This window comes from Cuculus canorus, chromosome 4 (assembly GCF_017976375.1).
Source record: "Cuculus canorus isolate bCucCan1 chromosome 4, bCucCan1.pri, whole genome shotgun sequence".
Classification (NCBI taxonomy): domain Eukaryota; kingdom Metazoa; phylum Chordata; class Aves; order Cuculiformes; family Cuculidae; genus Cuculus; species Cuculus canorus.
Window position 1 is genome coordinate 42,669,617 of NC_071404.1, and position 25,915 is coordinate 42,695,531.

A 25,915-nucleotide genomic window follows, 5' to 3' on the forward strand; every position below is an offset into this window, starting at 1 on the left:
CTTAGCCTAACTACCAGGCTGTGAGCAACTCTGAGGAAGCATTAACTTTACCCTTCCTGTTCTGAGCTGTTCTACTCTAAAGTTGACTTAGTTACAAAGACAGCTATTTTCAGCTTATTGAAACAATATAAAAATTAAATCATGACATTCAAGAGCATTGTAAATCTTTGTCTTTGGGATAACTGCTTCCACTCTTACGCATTTCCTAGCTGGTGTGAGTTAGTGTGAACACATTTCTGCTGAAGGCTTTCCCTCCCTTTTCACTCTCCCAGACCCATGTGCTGCGCTCTTGGTACTGTTGTGGAAGCACTAGTGATTGGCTGACAGCTGGAAAAGGGGACATATCTCATTTTCTAAAACTTCCAGATTCGTTGGAAGCCTGATAAGTAAATTGATCTTGCTTACCACATCAGCCATGTATTCAGGAATGCTGAAGCGGGGAGACTTGGGAATACTTGAAAGAAAGGGTCACTTTCTATGAGGAAAACATCTTACCTAGGCTTGGACTGGCACTGAAACTCATGAGGGTGTGGCAAAGGCTCAGGTCATGAAGTTTCTTGTTTTTTAATAGAAGAAAGGTTTTGTTTCTGATTTCATTTCATGGATCAAGCCTGCAGAACTTGACTCAAGTTTATTAATAGCTTTTGGAAAGCTAATGTCATATACTTAAACGAATTTGAATCTCATTGCAAAAATTATCATCAAAGGCTCATTGTAATGTTTCTTACCTTAATCCCCTTCTTAATCTTACCTTAATCCCCTTAATTTTCCCTTAAATAATGTACATAGCATAATTCTTTCTTTCCTCTGTATTGCTTGCCACATCTTCCATGTTAAATGTGGGTTTTTTTCCTCTTTTTTTAAACTGAGAATTTGACATAAGTTTTCACTTGAATTTTGTGACATGCAGATGTGCAAACTTGTTGCTCTATAACACATATTTATGAAAGGTTTGTAAATACAATTTTCATTTTTGATACTTGGAAGTATTTACTCAGAAAAATTTAGCCCTTGTGATACGATGATTCTGAACTCATAAAACTGATTTTCGGGACCTTCTTCAGCACAAACTCCTCCTCAACTTTCTCTTTGAAAATCCAAATATACTGGCTTACAAGAAGTCTAAATCTTGATGTCCAAAGAAAAAAGCCCAGGTACTGTAAGCAATGGACTCAGACATGTTTGGTTACAATAAACTGCACAGATGTGTGGTTCTTGGTTGTCGTAGTCATATGGAATCAGAGCACCTTTAGTAACAGAGTTGTTAATGTGATTAAGGTACGAAGCAATCTAAAAAGACTTGCTAGAGAAAGCTGCATCTCTCTCTAAACCAGTATTACCAGCAGTGTTAACTGACGCAGTAGTAGTAATTATCATGCACCTTTTCCACTGACAGACTGATGTTCTGCTGTGCTGAAGAGTTCACTGGGAAGAAATTGGTCTGTGATGGCAAACTGAGCTCATCTTCTTATATGAATGTCTCTGAATTAATTGCCTACTTTACATCTTCTGTCTAGTATACATCTTTCTCAAGCTAAATGTTACTGTCCAAATGTCACCTTGTCCCTTGTTTTATGCCAGTAGCTGCCTCATTATTCACTTAATAGCAGTTGTCTATGTAATTTTGGGTATTTTTTGTCTTTTAAATTTTGTATTCCACTTAATGAAACCATTGAAGTGTCTTGCTGAAATGAAACAGCACTGGATGAATGAGAACAGTAGCCTTTACTACACCTCAGTGATTAATCCACTTATCCAAAGCAATGAGCAAAACTTTCATAATACTGCCTCTGCCTAGAGCTTTAGGATCCCAGATGGGAGGACAATTCTTGTGGAAGGAGCGTTCCCATTCCTGCATGTATATCCTTGCTGATCCAGTTTTTGAAAAAACATTCTGCAGATAACAGGAAACAATTTAACACTCAAATGCTTTCTTTGGAAGGGTGGGGAAATGCTATGTTTTGATGAGGTGAGTAGCCATGCAAGTGTGTTAAAATAAGGAAGCAGAGCGGCAATAATTGAGGCTGATGTAGCTCCACTTTCAATTTTATTTTCAGGGTGTAAAAATTACTGTTAGAAACCTGATTAGGTGAACTCTCCAATAAGATAAAAAGATAAATAAGGTAAAATAAAAATTGCAAGCATGAATACCTGCATATAGATGACAATTAAAAGATTTTTTTAAATAATGTCAGAAGGGGAGAGGAGAATTTTGAACATTTTTATTTCCTTTGTACTATTTATAAGAAAAGGAGAAGAAACATGTAACAAGCAGATATAACTTTAGAAAACCTGTCACATTTTGATCTTTGGATCAGATTACAGGAGCCAGAAAAACATGAGAAATAATCGTTTAACCTACTTGAGGGAACTCCATAAAATGCTGGTACTCACGTTAATGTCTACATCTCATGGTCAAGGTGATGCTTGTTTAGACACTTGCCCCACTTGCAACAGGACTTGACAATTCTCCATCTTTTCAATGGACTTCTTTGAAGAAGCTGCACACTGCAGATCAGACCAATGTTTTCTTTAATTTCTAGACTATCAAGCACCATTACTTGAAAAAAAGAAAAAAAGTCTGTATTGCCTCTCTCTCTCTACTTCTTCTGTTCCTCAAGAGCATAGAAGCATATTTTAAATTAGCCTGGGATGCCATGAAGAGCCAAACTCAATAATCAATGCCAATTTGATTATTAAGCAGGTATTCTTTTAATAAACGGTGCTAGGGTATACATGGGGTAATCCACCTAATGTGTCCAACTATTGAGATTGGTTACCTGACTTTTATACTGGAGAAACATATATTCATATAGATTCCTGGAAACATGTTACATGTCCATTGTTTTTCCAGGAACTTATTATCATAGTTCATCACCCACTCTCATGTGCACATCACAATTTCTTTGTGTCTTCAGAAGCCTCTGATGGTCTTTATCTTCTTCCTCAATGTGTCTTCTTGGTTAGCTCAGGTCTGTCTTTTCAGTACTTGATTCGTTCCCTGTTTCAACTAGTAAACAAGCTTAAACTCCTGTTACAATCACAGTCTTTATAACTGCAAGCCAGCCAAGACTGGATTCTTATTAGTCTTATTATTGCTTAAGCTAATTAATTCCCTTAACATAATGATTTATTCCTTCCTTCACTTGGAATGGGTTACTCTGGTGATGAAGCCTTTATCAATATTTGTAACTAGCGGACGTGTTGTGGTGCTGCTGGAAAATTGGTTTAAGGTGAATTTCCCATTTTATTTGGCTTTCCCACTGTGGAGCACCAGCGGAGCGTGCTGCCGCAGGACACCCTTAACTTCAAACTTAAGACTATTTCCAGACGTGACATGAGAATCATTGGACAACATGGAACCTAAAGAGCGGAGCTGCCTGCTCTCGTGCGGTGTGTCCCCCCTCCCCTCCCTCCCAGTTCTTCTCCGCGTTGAACTAATGGCTGAGAGATTCCATTTCTGTACAGCTCTCAGAGTGGGAAAGGGAGAATCCAGGCGATTATTATTTTTTCTTTAATAAACCTGCAATTAAGCCCTCTACCTCTCCTCTCCCAGAGATTCCACACTTCCAAAAAAAAAAAAAGATTTTAAAGGCCAGGAAAGCAGAAACGGGGAGAGGAACGTTCCCTCAATGGTGGAGCATTGGAAACGTTGAGCGCCCCGTGCGCCTCTCCCGGGTCGGCGCTCCCCCGGCAGCGCGGCGGGGTGACGTCATGGGGCGGGGCGGGGCGGGGCGGCGGCGCCGGGCGGGCGGCATGGGGCGCGGGGCGAAGCCGGGCGGGCAGCCTGCCCCGCCGCCCCGGCACGCGGCTCCCTGAGGCTGCTTGGCCCGCCGCTGGTGAGTGGGCGGCGGGGGGGGCCCTGCCGGCTCCCCGCTGCGGCTGCTGCTCTTTTCTTTTTTTATTATCATCGTTATCATTATTTATTTTGGGGTGGGAAGCGTTGGGCTTTTTTTCCCCCGTTCTTTCCCGTTTCCCCGTTTCCTCCCCCCCTCCCCTGTTGTTTTCCCCCTCCTCGTTTTTTCCCCCCTCCTTCTCAGCCGGTCGCGGGTGGGGGCAGAGAGCGAGGGTTTTCTCCATCATCTCATCTTCCATCGTTCCCTCGCGCCGGCACTTTGACAGTCGCCGGTGCCGGGGCAGCCGCTCCGCCGCCTCTCAGCGTACCGCCTGGGCGCTGATGGGACAAAGGAGTTTCTCTGGCTCTCCCACCCCCGTCGCCCCAAGTCGGGGGGAGCAGCCGCCCGAGCCGCAGCCGCCCGAGCCGCGGGCATCGCCGCCCGCTCGGAGCGCAGCCGCTCCGCGCCCCCCGACCCTGCTCGGGGCAGTTCCCGCGCCCCTCCGCTGCGCACAGCGCTTCTCTTTTCGGAGTATGTGTGGTGTGTAGCGACTTGGTAACAAGTGGAAACCCGGGTTAGAAAAACCTGGCTGGGGAATCTGGGCAAACTTATTTGTCCTTTGTTCGTAATCAATTTTTCAGCGGTTTCTTTCCTTTTTTCTTTTCTTTTTTTTTTTTTTTTTTAGCTGATAACTCTATGTGTGGGAAGAGGGAGCAGGCCTTATCAAATGAGATAGTAAAAGCTATGGAATTGTGAAAGAAGGTGTTCAAGCTGCCACCACTGCCAGCATGCTTTATTGCTCTCTACAACTACCTGAAAGGAGGTTGTGGAGAGGATGGAGCTGGCCTCTTCTCCCAAGTGACAGGGGACAGGACAAGGGGGAATGGCCTCAAGTTCCACCAGGGGAGGTTCAGGCTGGATATCAGAAAAAAAAATTTCACAGAAAGGGTCACGGGGCACTGGCAGAGGCTGCCCAGGGAGGGGGTGGAGTCACCATCCCTGGAGGTATTTAAAAGACGGGTGGATGAGGTGCTCAGGGGCATGGTTTAGTACCGTTAGGAATGGTTGGACTCAATGATCCAAGAGGTCTTTCCCAACCCGGTCATTCTGTCATTCTGTGATTCTATGCCTTGCCATGACTGTTTGGCCAAAGTGCCTCTTTATCTGCCAGTTGTCCTTCCTTATTCTTCCTTTATCGCATGTATTTTGCCCATACTTCTGGGGAGCACAAGCGTAAAATTCCTTATCTAGCTTATCTTCCTCTTTCTTTATTTGCAAGTTGTAGTCTGGAATAAATTGAAAGGAGGTGAAATGTAACCTTTTACTTTAGTGCAATTTAAATTGTCTTGTTGCCTAACAGAAAGGTAATGACTGCCTTGTATTTCTCCTCTGTTCGAAATGCTGTGAAGTTCCTTTATCATCTTGTGTATGGAGATCTGCAAATCCGATCATTATTGTGTGTTTTCTTAAGTCCCTATGACAATGGCATGGGTTGAAATAAATATACAAACTGATGTACTGCCTGAGAGAATGAGCTTATCTTGCAGAACATTTCCTTTTTAATACTGAGCAGCAAATATGGACACTGCCAGAGTACTTCATTAAAAAGTTGAGAAGTAATTAGCTGTTTCTTACAGCTAGAGTTCCAGCTTTTAATTAGAGTTCCTGTCTTCAAGTTTAAACTGATTAAAGCAATGCCAAAGCCATTCTGATTATTTTCAATGCTTGTTTTAAAAGAAAACAAACAAACAAAGTAATTTTAAGCTCTTTCGACTTCATGTTGAAAAACAAACTCTTCTGTTTGAGGTTCTGTCCCTGACTGCTGGGTGTGAGGGTTGAGAAGATGCATGTTGTGTGCATCTTGTATTAGAGTGAAGGAGGAAAGTAATTAATGGCAATGAAACTAACAGGTTTGCTTTTCACAGGGCATTGGTTTCAGTTGGAACCTCATAGTTTGAGGAGGAAAACTGGAGTGTATTAAGTAACAAAGTATAGCACTGGATAAGTCAGGAGCATTCAGGTGCATTTCTTATGCTCGAACCACATATAAGGGTGTGTTTGGAGACACAGTGATAATGCTTCTAATAATGCTAAAAACTCTGCTAGTGTCTAATAGTCCTGACCAAAGCTCTCGTCCAAACTTATATAAAGCTGTCATGATGATTACGCATTGTCTTTCGTTACCTTCTCTCTTAATTTCATGTGCGTACATTTATCTTTATTCAGCTGAAGAATCATTACTTGCTTTAACCTTTAGAAAGAAATTTCAGTGTATGGCTCATTCACGAGTACCTGGCTATATTTTTAACAACTTTCTTACCTTTTTTACATGTTTGAGAAATTTGCAAATTGATAATTCCTGAGGGAGTTGTTATGCTGATTAGACTTGCATAGTGGGTTTATGCTGAATATTTCACAGCAGTCTTGACACTCTTCATGGGAAGAGTTTAATGTTTTTCTCACACTGCTAAGAACATGTGACAAGACTTAGCAATGGGTGCTTTTAAAAAACAAAAAAAATGATTTTTTTTGAGCATGCATACTAATTGAATGACATTCTTTTAAGGTATGTGGATGGGCAAAGCTAGCAATGCTTGAAATTCTCCCATATGGGACTGACAGCTGAGTTTAACTGTGTGAACTTGCTTTGTTTCAGTGTTCGACCCAGTCATAGCTGTGGTAATCCTCATGACATGACAGAAAATTCTCATCTGTTCCAATATTTAAAGGATTTTTAGTAGTGGTATTATTATTTAATAGTGACTGAATTCTATGTAAAAGAAATTCTGCAAAACTTTGGGCCTTAATTTGACGTCTCTAGATATTTTCATTCAAGGCACTCGAATGCTGTGGTGTCGAGTGTGCTGGTAATGAAACCTATAAAATTGCGTGTCTAAATGAATGTGATTAATTTTTTCCTTTTTGTTAAGTACAGTTCACATGAACTAATATGATGTCAGTTGTTTATATTTTGTGTAGGATTTATATATACGACAGCTGCTATTAACTCTTTCATATCTTCATATCTTTTCATATTCCTCAGAAGAACTGTCTGGCTTCAGACAGCTGGCTTTTCTCTGTGGAAGAAGCAGGTTCTTGTACTAGGAACATCTGCATGCAAACATTAAAGCATTTATTAGAATTTTAGAAGACTTTATTAGCTAGTCAGACCTGAGAAAAGTTACATGTGGTCTAGGAATAAAATTCTCCCAATGTGTGCTACTACACTTCCAATGTGAAAAGCATGGGAATTAAAAGTTTCTCCCTAGCCTGCGGAGTGTTGCTGAAATAGACCAGCTAGGAGCTGACATACCTGCTGGTAGTCTTTTCTCAAGCTGTGTGCATCTCCCCGTAATTTTGGTCCTTTTCTCCGTTTTTTTTTTTTAGTTGGCTCTGGCTTCTGCTGCCACAGCCATGCTTCTGTCAGATGTCCGTTTTCTATTTTTGCTGCTTTTTTACATCACTGCTTGACCTAGTCTAGGTTTTCAACTTGAATTTTGTTTAGTTTCTTTATTTATCTGTTCTCTAATCCAGTAGATTCACTAGTGAGTAGCATACACAACAGTGAGATTATATGTGTTAACTTGAAATAAAATCAGGGTCTTGTTATGTGAAATTAAATCCAGAATAGGCTCATCACCTTAGTAACAGTGCAGATTCAAATAATGACTTAATAGAAGAACTTAAACCTTTATATGATGAGAATAACCTTGTTAATGAGTAACCAGTGTTAATCAGGTGCATTATTTTAAAATGAACAGAGTGATCACAGGCCAAAAAAGAAGACCTCTTTTCCCCATAACAGTATTTTTCCAAGTCACTAGTAATTGACAACCAGACATACACTGAAATTTAAGTCATGTTGGAGTTCCACCATTTGAAAATAGTAGGGAGTTGATATTACTGTTTTATATTATGTCATTTCACAGCTCTCCAGGGTATTTCAATGCCACGTGTTTCATATAGTTCCTACTAAGGGAATAGTTTTTGGGATGCAAAGGAATGAAAGGTTCTTCAGGCAACTGCACTGCGACGGTGCTATTCTATTGATTGTAGGACAGGTGTACAGGATTGCTCTTGTTCTGTGTTGTGAGAGGTGTTGGCAGTGTTGAACTGTGGAATGGTGTAAATTTCTGACTATATGACTGTTGGAGAAGAAAGTTTCTGATTTTACAGTGAAGATGATACTGTAGTTATAGCTCTTCTATAATCTTAGGAAAGCAAATTTTTTTCAGAAGGCATTTGGCATTCAAGGCATTGAAAGCATTTATGGTAGCTTGTGTGTAGGAAGAATTATAGTGTTGCTGCCTGAATGTTGTCCCATTACATTTGCTTGTCTGCTGCCAGTTTTTTTCACTAGTGTATGTTGTGGAATTGACCAATCTGTGTCTCTCTGTCCCAATGATCTATGCACATGCCTGCCTCTGGGTGGTGGTGGGAAATGCAGAGGAATATGAAACCTTAGCTCTTTAGCTGCTACTCAGTACTCACTTTGCTGAACTTTGTGCTTTGGCATGAGGTATCTGGCTGTATTGTACGCTCTGTGTGTGTCCCTGTCTGCACAGGCAGTGCTGTGCAGGTGATTTGAGGTACTGGTTCTTTCTGAGTCTACGGCGGTGTTCTGTGAATGTGCACCTACTCACCCTGTATAAGAAACAAAGACAGAAGAGCAAACAAAATAGAGCTAGAGGCAGCTATTGTTGGAAATTTTAAGATAAAGAAGAAAAGACAGTTTTGTGCTATGTAAACTTCTCATGATAATATAATGCATGGTGTGGATGGAAAAGTGTTACTATAGGTTAGCTCTGTGCAATCAATGATAGCTTGAAAATTCTCTAGCTTGTGGAAGTTTTGGTTTATAAGACTTAAATCCACTCTTTATATTCCTTTAAAAGGCAAGTGACAGCTTGGTATTTTTATAAAATGTGAAACAAATGTTAAAACTTCATATTAGGCAGAATTAAGTGCATTTTTGCAAAGCCAAAATGTATGATCTGAAATTGACTTTGTTTAATTTATAGCAATGAGTTTGTGCTGTGTAGGGAAAAAATGGTAGTCCAAACCATCAGAATTCAGGAGAATAAAATACATAATTGAAGTCTGGAAGATCAAGTATGGCAGGATGTACCATGAGTGTTTCTATGATTGCCCACCAGCAACTGCAATCCAAGTTGGGACTATTTGTGCCTTCAGTTAGACTGTTATGTAGGCAAAATTGGATGTCAAACATGATTTCTGCAAAAAAGAAAATACTGGGCAGTATGGGACATGGTAGAAAATGTGGGGTACAAAATACTTTAGACTACTGAAGAACTTAATTACTTCTAATCTCTTCAGCAAGTCAGTTTGAAAATCTAAAACACAGCAACTTGTTTCATTTGTACAACAGAACAATGGAACAGCACTCTCCCTTGTCTATTTATTGCAAAATTGAGTTCTTAAAATAAGATAGTGCTCGCTGACTGATTTCTTGTAAGGCTTTCCATTTTCCTCAGAGGAACAGTTTCTCTATCCTTTTTGATGTCTTTAAAAGTATTGCAATTAGCTGCTTCCTTGTGTCTTGTTTATTTTTTACATCATTTTGTATTACACGGCTGTAGAGGGGACGAGTTGGGGAAGGGAAGTGGTACCATGGTTCTGCAGGAACTTGTGGAAAAGGAAAAGAGATTCTGAATGAAAGCACAGCGGGGGGAAGGTAGTCTTTGCAGTCGTAAGAGCAGCTTTCTTGACGTCCATGGCGTGTAGTTTACGTTGTGGGCACTTGATGACTGCAGGTCTCATATGAGATAGAGTTCTTCCCCCTGCCTCCTTTACCTCAAGGTGTTCTTCTTTGAAGTCTTTTCCAGATGGAGTTTTTGAAATACTAATGATGTTATGGAAGAAAGGGACTACTTTAGCATGGAAGAAAGGTTCAAAGAGGAAAAAAAATTATTAATACATTGATTCAGTTGTAAAATTGATGTAACATGAGCCAAGCTAGATACATGCCTCACCCATGGGACAAGATTTTGGCATGAGATCAAGTAGTAATAAAATAAGGACTCAGATAGTATTTCTGGCTGATGTCAAAGTGGACTTTTGGAACTGTCTTCTGACAGGACAAGGATATGCATGTGGTAAGCGGTAGGAGTTTTAAGGGGAAGCCCAAGCCCACGATAACACATTGTAGGGCTTGGTAAGTGTGATGAAAAGAGGTTAGGAGAACAATGTGGATTGCAGCATTAATACTGGTGTATTGCTGGAAATCATTGGCTGGAATCCATTTGCGTAGCAGCAGAATGTGAGGTGAATTTCAGCTTCCTGGTTATCAGGGTTAGCTGAGTGCAGAGGCAGTTGCAGTGTGCTCTGTATTGCTGTGCTGTTCAAGGACCATGGTGCCATCAACTAAGTAAAGAAAACCCATTGCTCAGAAGTAGGCTATGAAGTGGAAGTCCCACGTTCTAGTACAAAATAGTGCGTGACAAGGCTAAATCTAATCATGCTTTCCTGGTCTTAAACCCTCATAGGAAAGGGATGATTATGGTTCCCAAGTGAAGACCTTGTACTTCAATGTTTCCACTATGTGAAACTCGGATCAGACTATGTGACCAGTCTTTGCCATGTAATTGGAACACAGGCATATTCTTGTTCTCCACTGTGGTGGGCAATACGCTGCTTTACCTCATTGCTGCTTCAGGCTCAGAAGGTCTATGCTGCTGCTTTGGAGAGAAATCTAAAGCATGGCTCCTGAGTACCAAACCCCTTCAAATGTTGTCTGCTGTCTCCTCACAGTGTTGTGGTCTCTTCTGTTTAAAGCCCTTCTGTGAAGTGCAACCAAAACTCAGATCAGCTAATGGTCGTGGTTGAGTCACCATCCCTGGAGGTATTTAAAAGACGGGTAGACAAGGCGCTCAGGAGTGTGGTTTAGTGATTGATAGCAATGGCTGGACTCGATGATCCTGGAGGTCTTTTCCAACCTAGTGATTCTGTGATTCTGTAATGTGTCCGAATTGTTTTTCTGAGGAGCAGTAGTAATGTCAGTGCAATGTAGAAAATTTTTCTATATAACAATAATATCAAATTGTCCTCTGTGCTAGCTCTAGATGTGGATAAACAGTCATTAGTCAGCTGATGGATGCAAGTTTTTGTGGAGATACATGGTTTTCTTTAAAACTGATAAATGTTTTCAATCCTGTAGACTTATGTTTGAAATGCATCTTCATTTTTTTTGTAGAGGACCTTTCTTTAAATCAAACGGTAGAATCATGCCTTAGGTTAGTGAAAATCCGAACAGACAGTATGAGGTACTGGTGGAAGAGTGCATACCTGCAGAAGAGCCAAACTAATTCCATCTCCACCTGCCTTTCAGATGCTGGTCTCCACAGCTGGTTGGAGGCTGTATTCTGTGGCACTGAGAGGAAGGGACTGACTGAGGCAAAATCGCTTCAAAAAGATAAAAGCTCTTTGATAATCTCATGCAAGAGTAAAGAACTTAATTCAGCTTTGCAGCTGTATATACTGAAGTTGGTAAAGTGGGCAACTTAAGTTAAGGCGAAGCATGAGAAATAAACTTCTAACAAGAGAAGTATGTGAAAATGGTCTCTCTTCTGCAGTCATACACAGGGAAGGAGGGGAAAAGAAATAGCTAAACCTCGAGTGTTTTCTTGATGGGCTTATTACATGAGCGGTCTCTGCAGTTTCTGAGACACTGTTTCTGAATTTTTTGAGTCTTTTGAACTGCATTTTCAGTAATGGTCTGCTGATTTTATTCTGCCCTCCTGTGAAAAAATACAAACCCTGTTCAGTCAGTAAGTGTTTGAAAACAGCCATGTTTTATTTAAGAAAGAAGGGTGCCTCGATTTCATGTGTTTCTCCTTGAAAGAGAGTGAAAGGCGATGTTACAAAGAACAAATTTTGGCAAGCAGGAAGGAAGCTGAAGAGAAATGGCAGAATGCATAAGGGGCACTACTGAAAGGGAGGCTGAGGAATTTAAAGAGGAAATGATAAAAAGAATCTCACGGAGAGGAAGATGAAGGCAAGGCTACAGAAAATGGAGAGGGGCTCAGGCAAACTAAAGGAAAATGAACCCATAAAATATGAGGTAGAGGTAGGGTGGAAGTGAAAAAGGAGGGGAGGAAATATCTGTGATGAGAGAAAATTAATATGAAGGGGTGAAATGATCTGGGTGGAGAAATAGTGGAAAATGGACAGAATCGAAATATGGAATGGAAGGTGATGATCACTGTATATGAAATGATGAAAAAAAAAATCTTGTTTTAAATGTGTTGTGTTTAACTTTTCAAAAGCCGTTTCTTCCTTTGTGCTGGGGAAAATATTGGGCCAGATCCAGCAGCCCATGAGGGATGGGGTTGTCCATTGCTCCATGCTCCTGATCCAACTGACAGCAAGGCTGAACATGCGTTCCCAGTACGTACACACATGCATGCCTGCACTTGCTCCAGGTGCTGCACCATGGACATGCTTGTCCCCATGATCTGCCTCAGGCTGGTACTTAAAGCCACTCGGCTAGGTCTCTCTGGTGGCTTTACGTACCAGCCCAGTTGCTGCACTCAGACCCCTGTATATACGTGCATTATCAATAGAGCCTTCTACCCAGAAGAGAGTCAGAAAGGATTGATAGAACCATAGAATTGTTTAGGTTGGAAAAGACGTTTGAGATCATTGAGTCCAACTGTAAACTTGTCACTGCCAAGTTCGCCCCAAGCACCACATCTACACATCTTTTAAATACCTCTGGGAGTAGTAACTCTACCACATCAGTGGGCAGCCTATTCCAGTTCCTGATAACCCTTTCAGTGACGAAATTTTTCCTGATATCTAATCTGAACCTCCCCAGTGCAACTTGAGACCATTTCCTTTTGTCCTATTGCTTGTTACTTGGGAGAAGAGACCAGCACCCTTCTTGCTACAACCTCCTTTCAGGTAATTGTAGAGGGCAATAAGGTCTCCCCTCAGCCTCCTTTTCTCCGTACTAAACAACCATAGGTCACTCAACCTCTCCTCATAAGACTTGTTCTCTAGACCCTTCACCAGTTTAACTGCTCTTCTCTGGATGCACTCCAGCACCTCAACGTACTTGTACCTGAACACAGTACTCAAGGTATGGCCTCACCAGTGCCAAGTACAGGGGCATGATTGCTCCCCTAGTCCTGATGGCCACACTATTGCTGATACAAGCAAAGATGCTATTGCCCTTTTTAGCCACGTGAGCACATTGCTGGCTCCTGTTCTGCTGGCTGTCGATGAACACTCCAGGTCCTTTTCTGCTGGGCAGCTCTCCAGCCATTCATGCCCAAGCCTGTAGCATTGCATGGGGTTATTGTGGCCCAGGTGAAGGACCTGGCACTTATCTTTGTTGAACTCCATATATTTGGTGTTGGTCCACTGATCCTGCCTGTCCAGATCACTCTGTAGAGCCTTCCTTCCCTCAAGCAGATCTATGCTTCTACCCAACCTAGTGTCATCTGCAAACTTACGGAGGCTGCAGGTCATTAATAAAGGTATTAAATTCAACTGGCCCCAACACTGCGCCCTGGGGAAGACAAATTGCAGTGATCAGGCACAGGCCAAGGCCAGGCAAGGGAACCAACTAGCAAACTATTTGCATGCAACTGGCCCTTTTTTATCCACTTAGTCCTCTGTTTTCTCATACTCCTTCCTCCCGAAATCATGTAAATCCATCCCTGTCCCTTCCTTTGTTTGCTTCTGTAAACATCCCATAGAAAGTTTTGTGCAGTACCTAAATGCTCTTCCCCTCCATCCCATAATTTGCCTTACAACCCTGGTCAGTGACCCTTCTCTGTCCAAGAGGTGCTCTGATGGTAAATCGTTGTGATGGGTTTCACATCTGGATGCTGGCACTGAAGCTCTCCTGGGGCAGCCCTAGGAGAGGTCTGGATGGGGCCTCCCTTTCTCCAAGTCTGTAATTTGTGTTCTGGCAGCCATTCTACGTCTGTGTAGTCCTCTGGGCTTGTGGAGATGTGACTCTGATGAGCTGGTTGCTCCTGCAGTGGGTGGTCTATCTGTGCTCCTTTGTTGGGGTGCAGATGAGCTTTTATTGCATAGTCTAACTGTATACAGCTATCATCATTTTCTGTGGGAATTGTTTTAGAGCATGTGCTTGCTGCCTCCTTGTCTGGCTTTATGCTGTGGAATACTAAGTGTATTGAATGACCTGTCAAGTCTAATCAACTTAGATTTTTATTTTAAAACTTATAAAGGGTTACTTTTCAATTAAAGGTCTAGTCAGTAGCAATAAGCTATGGTACAGGTTAGGACACTACTTAAACATCTGTGAGTAATCTAGGTAACGATAATAGTTACAAAACAAAAACTGAGGGGGTGCTTGTGATTGCCTGTGGCAATGTTGTAGCTAGTGGAATGGAATTAAGTTTTTTTCCAGAATTGCTACCAACATTTCTTTATGCATCTTTAGGAACTTAGACTACTTCTAAAGTCTGTAACCATTATAATTACTTCTTTTTAAACCGCAATTAAACATATGCATGTTCTGCAAAACTGTCATTAAGACACACTTGAACTCATGAAAGAGTAATCGTGTTCATCATCACAACTAGATTTTTCAGTGCCTTTGGACTGTAGATCTGAGAGAAACTGTCAAGCTGAGTTAGACCCTGCAAAAGGCATTGGAATAAGTAGTACAAAGTTCATCAGGTATGTTTCCAAGATTGGAGATGGGGAAGCATTACATATCTAAGTTTGTCTAAAGACTTGATTGTGTGCCACATTTTACACCAAGTGATTACAATTGCCTACAGGAAAAGTCATAGAAGGATGGAAATGGGAATCAAGGTGGAATCTCGGTGCAGATCTGGTGGAAAGTGGAGTGGCTATCTAATTAGGCATTAACAGAGCAGCGTACATTTATAAAGAAGGGGGAAAAAATAAGGCAACTGCAGAATTATGGTTTTGACATGAGTGTTGTTCAAGTTCTTAAACTGATTTTGGAGGAAAGGATAGTTCTGTGCATAAGAGTAAAAGAAAATTAGAAAAAGATATTAGGAATTTCCCAATGAGACTGATACTAAGGAAGTGTGACAGAGTTGCCTTAGTTATGCTTATATTGCTGTATGTATAGCTAAACTGTAAATAGGATCAGTTTTGATTTTAAGAAACAAAACATACTTTGAACCTTTTTTGATATGTATCATGTCATTAGGTGGGAGTTAGACTTCTTTGGTAAGGTGAAACTTGAGAAGGCATATGAGTTCTCTATAAATTTGTGGGAAAAATCGCAAAGAAAAAATTCTTAAAATAGGACAGTGCTAGTATGAGAGCAAATGACCATGTTGGCTGTGTATAAATTTACTCAAGAAATTAGAATAGGGTTTCTAATTAATAGCATTTCTGCCAATTGAAGTCAATGCATATCAAACAATATCTTACTGTGTTAAAGTAGAGTTTAAGAAATTTATGAAAGAGCTTTTATAAGGATGAGATGCCTGCTGGAGTAAGAAACTAAATTAATGGAGCAAGGGAGCTGTTTGCCATAGTATTTTCCTAAAATAAAATGAAGAGAACGCATTAATGTAAAGAAAGTATATTTGACAGCATATTCACTGATGTGGTAAATGATGAAAACTCTTCTCTTGCCCTATTAATCTGTTCAAAGTTAGGTTTCCATGATATAAGACACTGGTCATTGTTACTTATGCCTTTTGCTAGGCTTTAAACTCCCTGTGATGTGTGCCAGTCTTTCAAGCAGAAATTTTTGAAGATTTTGGCAAAGTTAGAGAGCTGAGCTGGGAGAAAAAGATAACTGTCAAAGGCTGTTGGAAACCTACATGTACTGATGTTTCAGGAATCAAAAATGAATCAATTGCTGTGCAGGCAATGTGTTTCTTCCCTTCCTCAGAAGATTTATTTGCTTGTGCCAAAACAATAGACTTTGAAAACACCTGTCCTCCTACTGGGAATACTTAGACTTTATTGGCTAAAATCTCTCTACAATTTAATGTCCAGATCCTGGGCTTCTCTGGAATCGCAAACAATGAAGTATTTAGACTGTGGGAGATAGAGGGTCTAAGCAGCGAGGGCCTGTGTCCAAGTGCTCTGGACGAGAAAGCTGCTTAGAATGAAGGATACTGTGAAAACAAAGCTAGGAGGAAAAAACAGTAGGAAAGAGAATGAATGCAGAGAGATGAGTACTTGAAACCTTAGGAGTGAAACTCTAGGAACGGCAAGTGATATTCAGTCTAGACTAGGAAGGTGATTTGCTAAAAATAAAATAAGATTAGATCTGGTGTGATTCAGGTGAGTATACTGAAGAGAGGAGATGACGAGGAGCTGCTTAAGAATACCAGCCCAAACACGACCTATGCAGCATGAGAGAGAAAGAAGACAGGCAGGCAAGTGTCCAACCAAAGCCAGGAGTAATCCAAGGTGCTACTCTGACAGTGTAGACAAAATGCCCCGTTGATTTGAGTTCTTGATGCCATGGATGGTAACACCTTGGCACTGTTACCTACTTTGGCTACAGCAGATCCTGGTTGCTCTGCAGGTTTATTGGGTATCGGAGCTGTGTGACATTTTTATCTGTAGAGGTCTAGCTTCATTTTATTGTGCATTGCAAATGAGGCAGGAATACTAGGGAGAAGTGTTTTTCATAGTCAGACAGCTAAATGTTACTCTGGAGATATGGTTTATATTCTTTTCTACCCACATAGGTTCTGTTTTATGCTGGCCAGAGGGTTTACAGATGTTTTTTCACTTTGTATTTCTCCTCTTTTCTGGATGCCCAAATCTGAAAGTCAGAATCTAATCTGTAGAAGAATCAGATGATTACATCTGAAGATGAAGGATTTTTAGTGCTTGTTTGCTGTAGAGACTGTGCCAGCTTTACCTGTTAGCATTTGTGAATTTTTCTGAGCCAGATATCATGTCTGTATATTTGGTAACCTTCAGTGTTGTTCAGGAAGTAAAAATATATTATAATGGATGCAGATTGGTAAAGGAGAATTCTGCTTTCGCTTTTAATAGTGTAGGCTCAGACCTTGCTTTCTACTTATATATTAATATGAAGTAGCATGAAGCTTACTTCAGTTCCCTTTTTGCTTTATTCTGTAGTGCTGTTACCTCTGTAGGACCTTTGCAGGTGTACAAGTTTCACTTTTAGTCCCTTGAAATGGTTATTATAGACTTGGAAGGTTCTCCACGCTTTGATACTGTATTGACTCTGCAGTTCTACAATAGCACTTCAAGCATTATATTGTCTGTAATTCCTTGTGCAATCATTGTGGGTCTTGCTGCATCACTTAGAAATGCATGGGTGAATTCAAATGCTTTGCTGGAAATAGACAATAGAAAATATCTATCCCTTTTTTTCTTATTTATTTTTTCCCCAAATATATTCATTTTCCATTTCACCTTTAGTTGAATAAAAAAATTAAGCCTGTTTTTAGATGTGTAAATTACAGCTTTATGTCTCATCATCTCTACAATAACTCTTCTGAAGTGTAGAAAACTTTGTCACTGCAAGGCCAATAAATTACATTCTTCTATGCTGACAAAGTACTAAGAATTACAATGGGCAATTTTGCTTTTTTAGGCTGATAATAGTAGAGTCTCTTTAGTCACCAAAGAAAAAATAATATAGGAGTCATGTGACAGTGTGATAATTCAAGTCCTCTGAGGCAAAGATTTCCTTTCTTAATATTATAAATGAAAAGAAAAAAAATATAAATGCCTTTAAAAGTATAATTAGTATCCTGTGTGCTATTTACATTTTAGGATGGTTTAAATCACTTGTGGTTTGAGTTGGAAGGGACCTTATGGATCACGGTTACAACCCGCCTCTGTGGACAGGGGCACTTTCCACTAGACCAGGTTGCTCAAAGCCTTCTCCAACCTGGTCTTGAATACCTCCAGGGATGGGGCATCCATGACTTCTCTGGACAACCTGTTCCAGTGCCTCAGCACCCTCACAGTAAAACATTTCTTCCTAATAGCTAATCTAAATCTCCCCTCTTTCAACTTAAAACAATTACCTCTCATTCTATCACTGAGCTCCCCGATTAAGAGCCCTTCCCCAGCTTTCCTGTAAGACCCCTTTAATTACTGGAAGGTCGCTATAACGTCTCCCCTGAGCCTTCTCTTCTTCAGGCTGAACAACTCCAACTCTCTCAGCCTGTCCTCATAGGGGAGGTGCTCCAGCCCTTTGATCATCTTCATGGCCCTCTGGACTCACTCTAACAGATCCGTGTTCTTCCTGTGTTGAGGACTCCAGAACTGAATGCAGGAGTCCAGCTGAGGTCTAATGAGAGTGGAATAGAGGTGCAGAATCACCTCCATTGACCTGCTGGTCACACTTTGTTTGGTGGATCCCAGGATATGTTCGACTTTCTGAGTTACAAGAGCACACTGCCATCTCTTATTGAGCTTCTCATCCACCAGGACCTCCAAGTCTTTCTCTTCAGGGCCACTCTCAATCCATTCTCTGCCTAGCCTGTAATTGTGCTTGGGATTATAAAACAGATGATGGCTTGCAAAATTGACCGAGAAACTAGGCGGCTTCTGGTAGTCTTTAATTGATTGAGAGGGCAACAGTTAACCTGACTGGATCTGTCAACTTTATAGGAATAAAAATGGAGTGCACGTCTAACAGCTAAAAGCTGCTCATGCTTAAGATCTTTTATCTTTATCACATTGGAACATGAAGAGATTAATAACATTTTGTCATGACAAATTCTGTTGTAGAAATAGTCGTTTAAGGTAAGGTTGTATGAAAGAACATGTCCTATATTTTCTTAGACAATTTATAAAATTGTTTCTTAAGGAAAAAGAAAGAGAACAAAGAGATAATGTGTGCTTGTTTTCCTGGGCTATGAGGTGATAAGATGAAACAAGATATATCTTCCCCAAACAGGAACATTTAACTTAAAATTCACAGTATTTTTGCCCTTTAATATTAAAAAAAAAAATTAAAAATTGTGGTTATCCTGTTCCCCCCCCCCCCCATCCCTCCTGCCTTTGTAGATTTTTTTTGTCTGTTTTGCATAAAAAAGTGTTAAGCAATGCCTATTATAAACCAGGAAGCTTAATGAAATATTTACAGGAACACTTAACTAACACATAACTTTTAAAATTTAACAGATCACTTGCTCAGCAGCTTAAATAGAGCAATCCTGTTTTCAAAACTGGTGTAATTATACAAGGAAACATTTTGGGTAAAGCTCCCAGAAAACTGTTTTCTCATCCTATTAATTCTTTTTAGTCTTTAAAAAAAAATATTTTGAGAAATCACAAGACTTCTGGAGGAAGAAGAAGAATGGAGATGGGAAGAAGAAGGAAGAGGAGAAGAAAGATGTAGTGGTGAAAAGAAGCAGCTTAGAGTAGCATCCAAGAATGCTCTCTTAATATAGGAGAGTCAAGATCAAATCTTTGGCATCTCCACCTTATTCTAATAATTGGCTAGTTTAACGCAATTTTTTTCTCCCCATGTTCAGAGCTGTCTGTTCGGTGCTTTGAGTCCAGAAGCAACATAATGTTGTGTTACTGTGACCATTATCCAACTTGCTGGATCTCTTTCACAAGCCTGATTAGCAAAAGCGTAGCTAATGGCAGTCCTGGAGTTTGAGTGTACTCATCCATGCAGATGTCGTGTACTGGAGAAGCATGTGCCAAACTAAAGTAAACCTCAGGTATTCTTACGATAAGAAATATCACCAGTATAACTGCAGGGCTTTTTCTTCCAACTGTAGAAATCTAGCGGTAGACAGGCATATCAAAAGAATTTGGACTATATCTGTTCCAGCAAGGACTTTTATTTGAATGAAATAGATACATCTTTCAGGTATAACATCAGACAGAGATTAAATACAACGTTTTGTCTTGCAGAGGTGATGGTTTCTTGTCAGACACAGTTACTACATTTCCATTTTTGCATTTAAAATTGTTTTCAAGTTTGCTCAGTAAGTGACAGTGTCATGGCCTATGCTCTGTGCTTTGTGTCTAGAATGAGATGAGATCTGTGGAGTTACAAGCTAATGCTGTTTCAACAGCTTTCAGACAACTCATACCCATTTCTTTTTAAATTCACCTGCTCAGACAGGCAATGAAGAGAAGACTGTAGAGGAGCTTCAAAATCTGAACAGCCATGAGGGTTGGAAAGAGCCCAAAGAATTAAATATCCAAATATACAACCTTGATGAATTAACCATTAAGCAGTAGATGTGGTCTTACAAAGAAATTTAAAAAAATTTTAAACTAACTCGTAATAGCCACTTCTGTTGTGAACATGAAAAAAGAAATTTTATATATATATTTTTTATTCCTGCTTGTTATTCTCAAGGGGACCTGAGAGGGCTGATCTTTTTCATAAGTAAGGAATGTAAAGTATCCTTCTACTAGATCATTTTTTTTTTTTTTATTTGTGATGAAAGGACAAAGAACATGCTTTCTGCTTTTTCAGGATGATACCCTACTATCATATAGCTACGATGTTAGTACCACGTATAGCAGTAACTATATGATAATGGTAACTATATGATAGTAGTATCCGCTGTGGAAAATGTATCTGTCCTGCTCGGTCAGTGCTACTCCTTCATTCGGTGGACAACTGTAGCGACGTCACCAAACAAACACACCAAGTCTTACTCAGTTTTGAGGGGGCGTAAACAGGTGACAAGCACCACACAGCTTGCAGGATGCAATTTGAATATCTACTATCTTGAACTTCATGATACTGAAAAAAGTGGATATTTTGCCACAGCTGTCATTAGTACAGTGTCAAGCAGGGTCTAGTTTTGACCATGTTCAAGTTGAACTAACTTACTGCTTATTTTTTGCATAGTATTCATAATGTTAGAAATATAAACCCATTTTCTCTGACTTTCAGTCAGCATTTTAAGCTTAAGCTTCATGTTTTGTCCTGTAACAACTGCTGTAAGGATTGCAGAGCTGGCAGGTACCACAAGTACTCTGAAATAACAAATAGAGGCCTTTTCAGCTAGTGAAGCATTTGTGAGTGGTGAGCATTTTTGTTAGAAAGAATTGCTGGCATCCAATTAAGGAATTTTCTGTAACAAGAATGCCTGAATAGTTTTATATCTGGGTTGGAAATTGATTGATACCATGCCTTGTAAAGAAAGCAATATGAAATGGTTTATTTAGAGCTCTTTTGGAAAGCCTAACTGGAGCTGCTAGTCTAGCCACCTTTCTGGACTTCAGTGTTTTTTTTACTTATGAGGGTTTGAGACTCAATTTGGTGTTTAATTTGACTTACCTATTTTTGCCTTGATTCTCTGTTTTATCTTCCTCGAGTTATTTTTGGCTTAGAAGACATTTTCTTTCTGCAGTTTAAGGCCCCTTTGTTAATTTTGTTAATTTATGTACTGCATAGTGGTACATATTAATTCATTGTATTTGTTGAGAACTTGAGCGAAGAGCATTAAATGTGAGGCTTGTTAGCTCTTGGAAGTATGTTGAACAGATGCCAAAAACTTTTGCTTGAGGGAAAAGAATTGCCGACCTACATATCAATATCAGTATTGTGAAAAGTCCTGAGTGCATAGCACACTTTCTGGTTCATGGCACAAATCAACCGGGGAGAAAAATGCTGTAAAGGCAGGAAGTAGAAGTGCTACTTCTTAGGAAAAATGTTAAATGTTATCCATAAAGATACTTTGTATTTATATTTGATTATCCCTCTGAAACATTCCTGTATGGTAGACTGTCATAGTGAAAGACTAAAACCTAGGGTTTATGGGTTAATGGAGAACTGTTTTTGCAGATAGATGTCAAGAAACAGAATTAACATAAAAAATTAACACCACCATAACAAGGTGGTGTCCAGCTCTCAGTCGTGGAAGTTGTCTCTAGATCAGTGTTTCAAATTATGAATAGAGGTTATGAGAGTAGAAATACAGCTGAGTTCGCAGTGCTGTAGAAGCTGTATAGGCAGGAAGGGCCCAGGCAGCAGGTCATGGAGAGTGGTGAGCACGTGTCTCTACAGACGGCCTCACTTCTATCTTTACACATTTCAGTTGGCAAACATTTTTTTAGCAAGTTTGGCTGTGAAGTTCCATTCTTCTTTATTAAGCAAAAATATGTTGGGTATGATCTGTTGTGCTATTTTCATAATTTTAACATTTCTGAAATGTGTCTGCAAATAATATTATTTCTTTTAGTAAAAATAAAAGTTCTTAATGGAAATTTTAAGTCCTTTTGCCAATTTCCATTAGATAGCACATTTTACAATTTATACAAAATATGACAATCTCTATTAGCAGTTGAATCAACCCACACTTGATTTTTTTTAAAACTGATTTCTGTTCTTGGGGAAGGGACTGGGTAGTTGGAGCTAGAAATCAAGCTCTTTAATTACCGTAGAACAGAACAACACAGCTATAAGTTCCTACAAAGGCCATAAGGCACTTCGGTTCTTTAGGACTAGCTGCATGGGTTGAGAAGTTAGTTTTTGATGGTCATCAGCTTTTGACTTCTTTGCTGAGATTTCCAGGAATGACAAATCTGTGCTGTTCGTGATAGTTTGGCTTACCTTTGTGAAACTCTTTATTGAGTTCTGTAACAGAAATACTAGGGTTGGTATGAATGATATGGGAATGGAAAAGTGTGCTCAACCACCAGAATTAGCAGCAAAAGTGTTAAAAGAAAGGCCTGTATCAATAGTGAAGAACAACTCTCCAAGGACACCAGTCCCAGAAGAGTATTCCCAGTGGTAGGTTTCTGATGTGGAGGACCACCCCATGATGACTTCTGGCTCCTAAATCTATGGAAGATCCATCCAAAACCTATGTTGTTATTGCCAGTTGAGAAGAAACCCAGAAACATTGTGAAGTCGTGATAGCTGGTGCTTTTTGTCCTCTTTGTCCCACAGATGTGATCTTGGTAAAGATGCTTGGGTAGGCATGTCACATGTTTGTAGGTAAGCATGAGATTATGAATGAGATCTTTGGTAGGATGAGTATAAGCGGAATGTTTGCAAATGAGTATCTTCCCCTTTTGAAAGATCTGATGTAAAAATCTGCTACAGTAACTTTCCCTGTGGTATCTAGTGCTTATTCACGTCAAGCTGAAATTAAACAACTGTCCAGTCATAGATGGGAACAGCCTTCAGTTTCTTTACTCATGTGAGAACTGTTGGTAGGATTAGGAGGTGTGAAAGGAAGAAATGAGCTAGGACAAATTACAGTTTAGATAAATCTTGTGTGACACCAGACTACTAAAATTTAAACCATAAATGAAGAACATGTCAGAGAGGAAGGAAAAAGACTGGACTGTGGCTGTTACTGAATATCTTGTATTAATTAGATTGTTTATTTTTAATATAGACATTTATTTTTATTATATATCAACATTACCAGTAGTAATTAATTAATGAAATAATTTAAAATTGATAATGATGTCAATATATCAATGTAATATAATTCTAGTATTTTATTATATTTTATTTTTCATTATTATTTTTAATACATGTTTAAGTGAGTATACAGGATCCCTAAATGTATCAGCATCCTTGGTGATTAAAAAATCTTGGGAATGAAGAAGGCTGTTTGAAGTTTGTCCTCCTTGGCCAGTTCAGCACCAAAATGTGACACTGTCACTGTCGAGTTCCCTCTTTTCTCAAGAGGTGTATTATCACTGATGTTACTTTCAGAGTAGATAAAAAGCAGAAAATACAGAGAACAAATAAGGGGCGGCAAGAAGAAACTATTTTCCTAGAGTCCGTACAGTTATGTCAAGAACAAACCTGATGTGCAAGTGGCATTTTGCAAGCCAGAAGAGTATCCGTATGGCACATGCTATGTTTTTGTGAACTGTCTTTTCAGACTGAAAATTGTAAGCATTGAGATAAACATTTATACTTACATATTGTACCTTAACATGCGTTATTTTCAGTATGTGTTCAAACTGGTGCAACAAACCAGTGGGAAAGACTGTGTAAGAGACAAATAGACTTACTGTCTAGCAGGTTTTGTTTAGGTTATTTATAGTATGTAAAGCAGTTTGCCATTTACATGTTGTTTGTTTTGTAAGCTTGTTTACTGTTTAGTAGGCTATAACATGGTGCTTTTTGTGTCTGGAACCTGTTTTCCAGGGCCTTGTATGTAGTGTGATTAACTCCCCAGAGTGAAAGGGAGAAATTCTTGGGGGCATTTCTTTGCAAAAGCTATGCAGAACTGTAGGAAGAGTGGAAGGAGAAATAGCAAAATATCTGATTGCTTCCATGTGTCCCTACAGCTTGGCTGAGCAAGAACCCACATTGCTAAATCAATGAATACTTTTAATGTAATCCCCCATATTTTCCTTATCTTTTTCTTTAATCTTTATTGGAACCCTTTAAAGTCATTCTGAGCTTTTGTTTAGTTTGGTCTTTTTGGGAACAAAAAGAAAAAAAAATTAATTAATGAAACTTTATAGATAATGATACTGGGTTACAGACATACATAATTTTTAATGACATCTTTTCCTAATGGTTATGCAGCAAACCTGTGCCTTGTTCTGTGTTATGAGCTCTTTCTGAAGCTACACATCTGGAAGACAGTGTGGTAATTTAACTGTATTAATACTTTACTGGATTTTGTTTTGTATAGAGATGTTTTGAATTTCTTAATTGCTGGGGGGTGTGCAGCTGAATCAGTGTGCTTGGAGTGGCAAGAAAATAATGCCTTATTTCATGCTTGCAGAAGTGGTGCCTCAGGTGACATGATTGTCTTTAACTTGCCTACGGAGAGAAGTGGTGTGTTAAAAACATTGACCTATGACTTAAACCTAGAACTAAAATCTGTCTAATGAAAAAGCTGCCAGAAATGAAAGGTCATACAAAATGCAATGAATTTTTTAACTCCTCAAGAAGGATTTCCTAATGTGATTCCCTGTTGATTTGCCAAACTAGGGTGATGTTTCTGTCACCATTCACTGAACACAGTTTTATTCATAGTGTACATGCAAATTTAAAACTTCTAAGCAGAATACGGCTTATGGAAACAATCCAACCTAAACAGTGTATTTGATTCCTTGTGAAATATATCAACTTGGGTAAAAAATGTTATCATCCTGAATCAATTCAGTAACAGCTGACCTTGGATATATTATTTTCCTTCTTGTTTCTTAGCAACGGGAAACTTTTTTGCAGGATGACTATTTCATATCCTAATCTGTTTTAGAAGCTTTTATACCTAAAGAGGAACAGATGGTCTAAGGAAATGTTGTTTGTAGCAGTAGAGATAGAGAATATCTATAGATTATTTTTTTCTCATTTTATACCCTATTGTCCTGCACTTACAATTGTATAATAACTTGATGGTAGCTGAAAACTTCTGTCAGGAGCAGAGGGTAGAAACGGTAGTCTTCAGATGCTATAAGTTTCTTTTTTTATGCATGATGTAAGAAAGCATGTATGCTCTTACAGCTGTGATTGCGTTCCTTATACCAATTGTGAGAATATGTATTGTTGTATTCTGTAAGCGTTGGACCTATGTCTGAGTAAATGAAGAAAGCATTATCTCCAATGCAATTTTGTTAACTGGCATTTCCCCCACTCTCAAAATCTGTCATGTGAAGTGATTTTTCTTTCTCCTTTATTATAGATTCCAAAAGTTCTTTATATTTCAGCATGAATCTTTTTTTGAAAGGTTATTTTGGTTTGATGTGGTGTTCACCTGAAATATGTCATTAAGGACACTGAAACTTAGAGCTCTGAAACATGATGTTGTGACTCTTTTATTATTGGCCCAATGAAGGAATAATTCTGTTCTCTATTTTTCTTGTGGCATGAAACTTCCCAGTTCCAAAGAAGCAGGTTGAATACTTGTTGGAGATTGTATGATCTTGGATTTTTCTGCATGAGCTTAAACTTGGTACATGAGCCTTGATTCTGACTTTGTTGCAGCGACCTGCAAAGGACAGAATAAGACCACGTATTCTCTTCTAGTTCTTTCTTAAAGTGCTGTGTAGTACCTTTCTTTCCTAGCTCCTGAGCTTTCCATGCAAAAAGAAGTACCTTCACTCCATCACTTATTCACTGTCTTGAGCATCATTACCAGATGATCCTTATAAATGCCTGACAATGAAGTTGTCTGGTTTTCTGTGACTGCTGG

At 39.4% G+C, this 25,915-nt stretch overlaps 1 protein-coding gene across 7 annotated transcripts in view; it reads left to right on the plus strand.

Moving 5' to 3' along the window:
• Positions 1–25,915, plus strand: part of MARCHF1 (membrane associated ring-CH-type finger 1) — a 271,229-nt gene that overhangs the window by 36,486 nt on the left and 208,828 nt on the right. For 6 of the 7 annotated variants that reach the window (XM_054064375.1, XM_054064371.1, XM_054064368.1 and 3 more), the window contains exon 1: positions 3,734–3,839. The exons of the other annotated variant lie outside the window; for it this stretch is intronic. The gene's annotated coding sequence lies outside the window, so the exon portion shown is untranslated. Of the gene's footprint in view, positions 1–3,733; positions 3,840–25,915 lie in introns of those variants that run through there. 7 annotated transcript variants of the gene reach the window in all.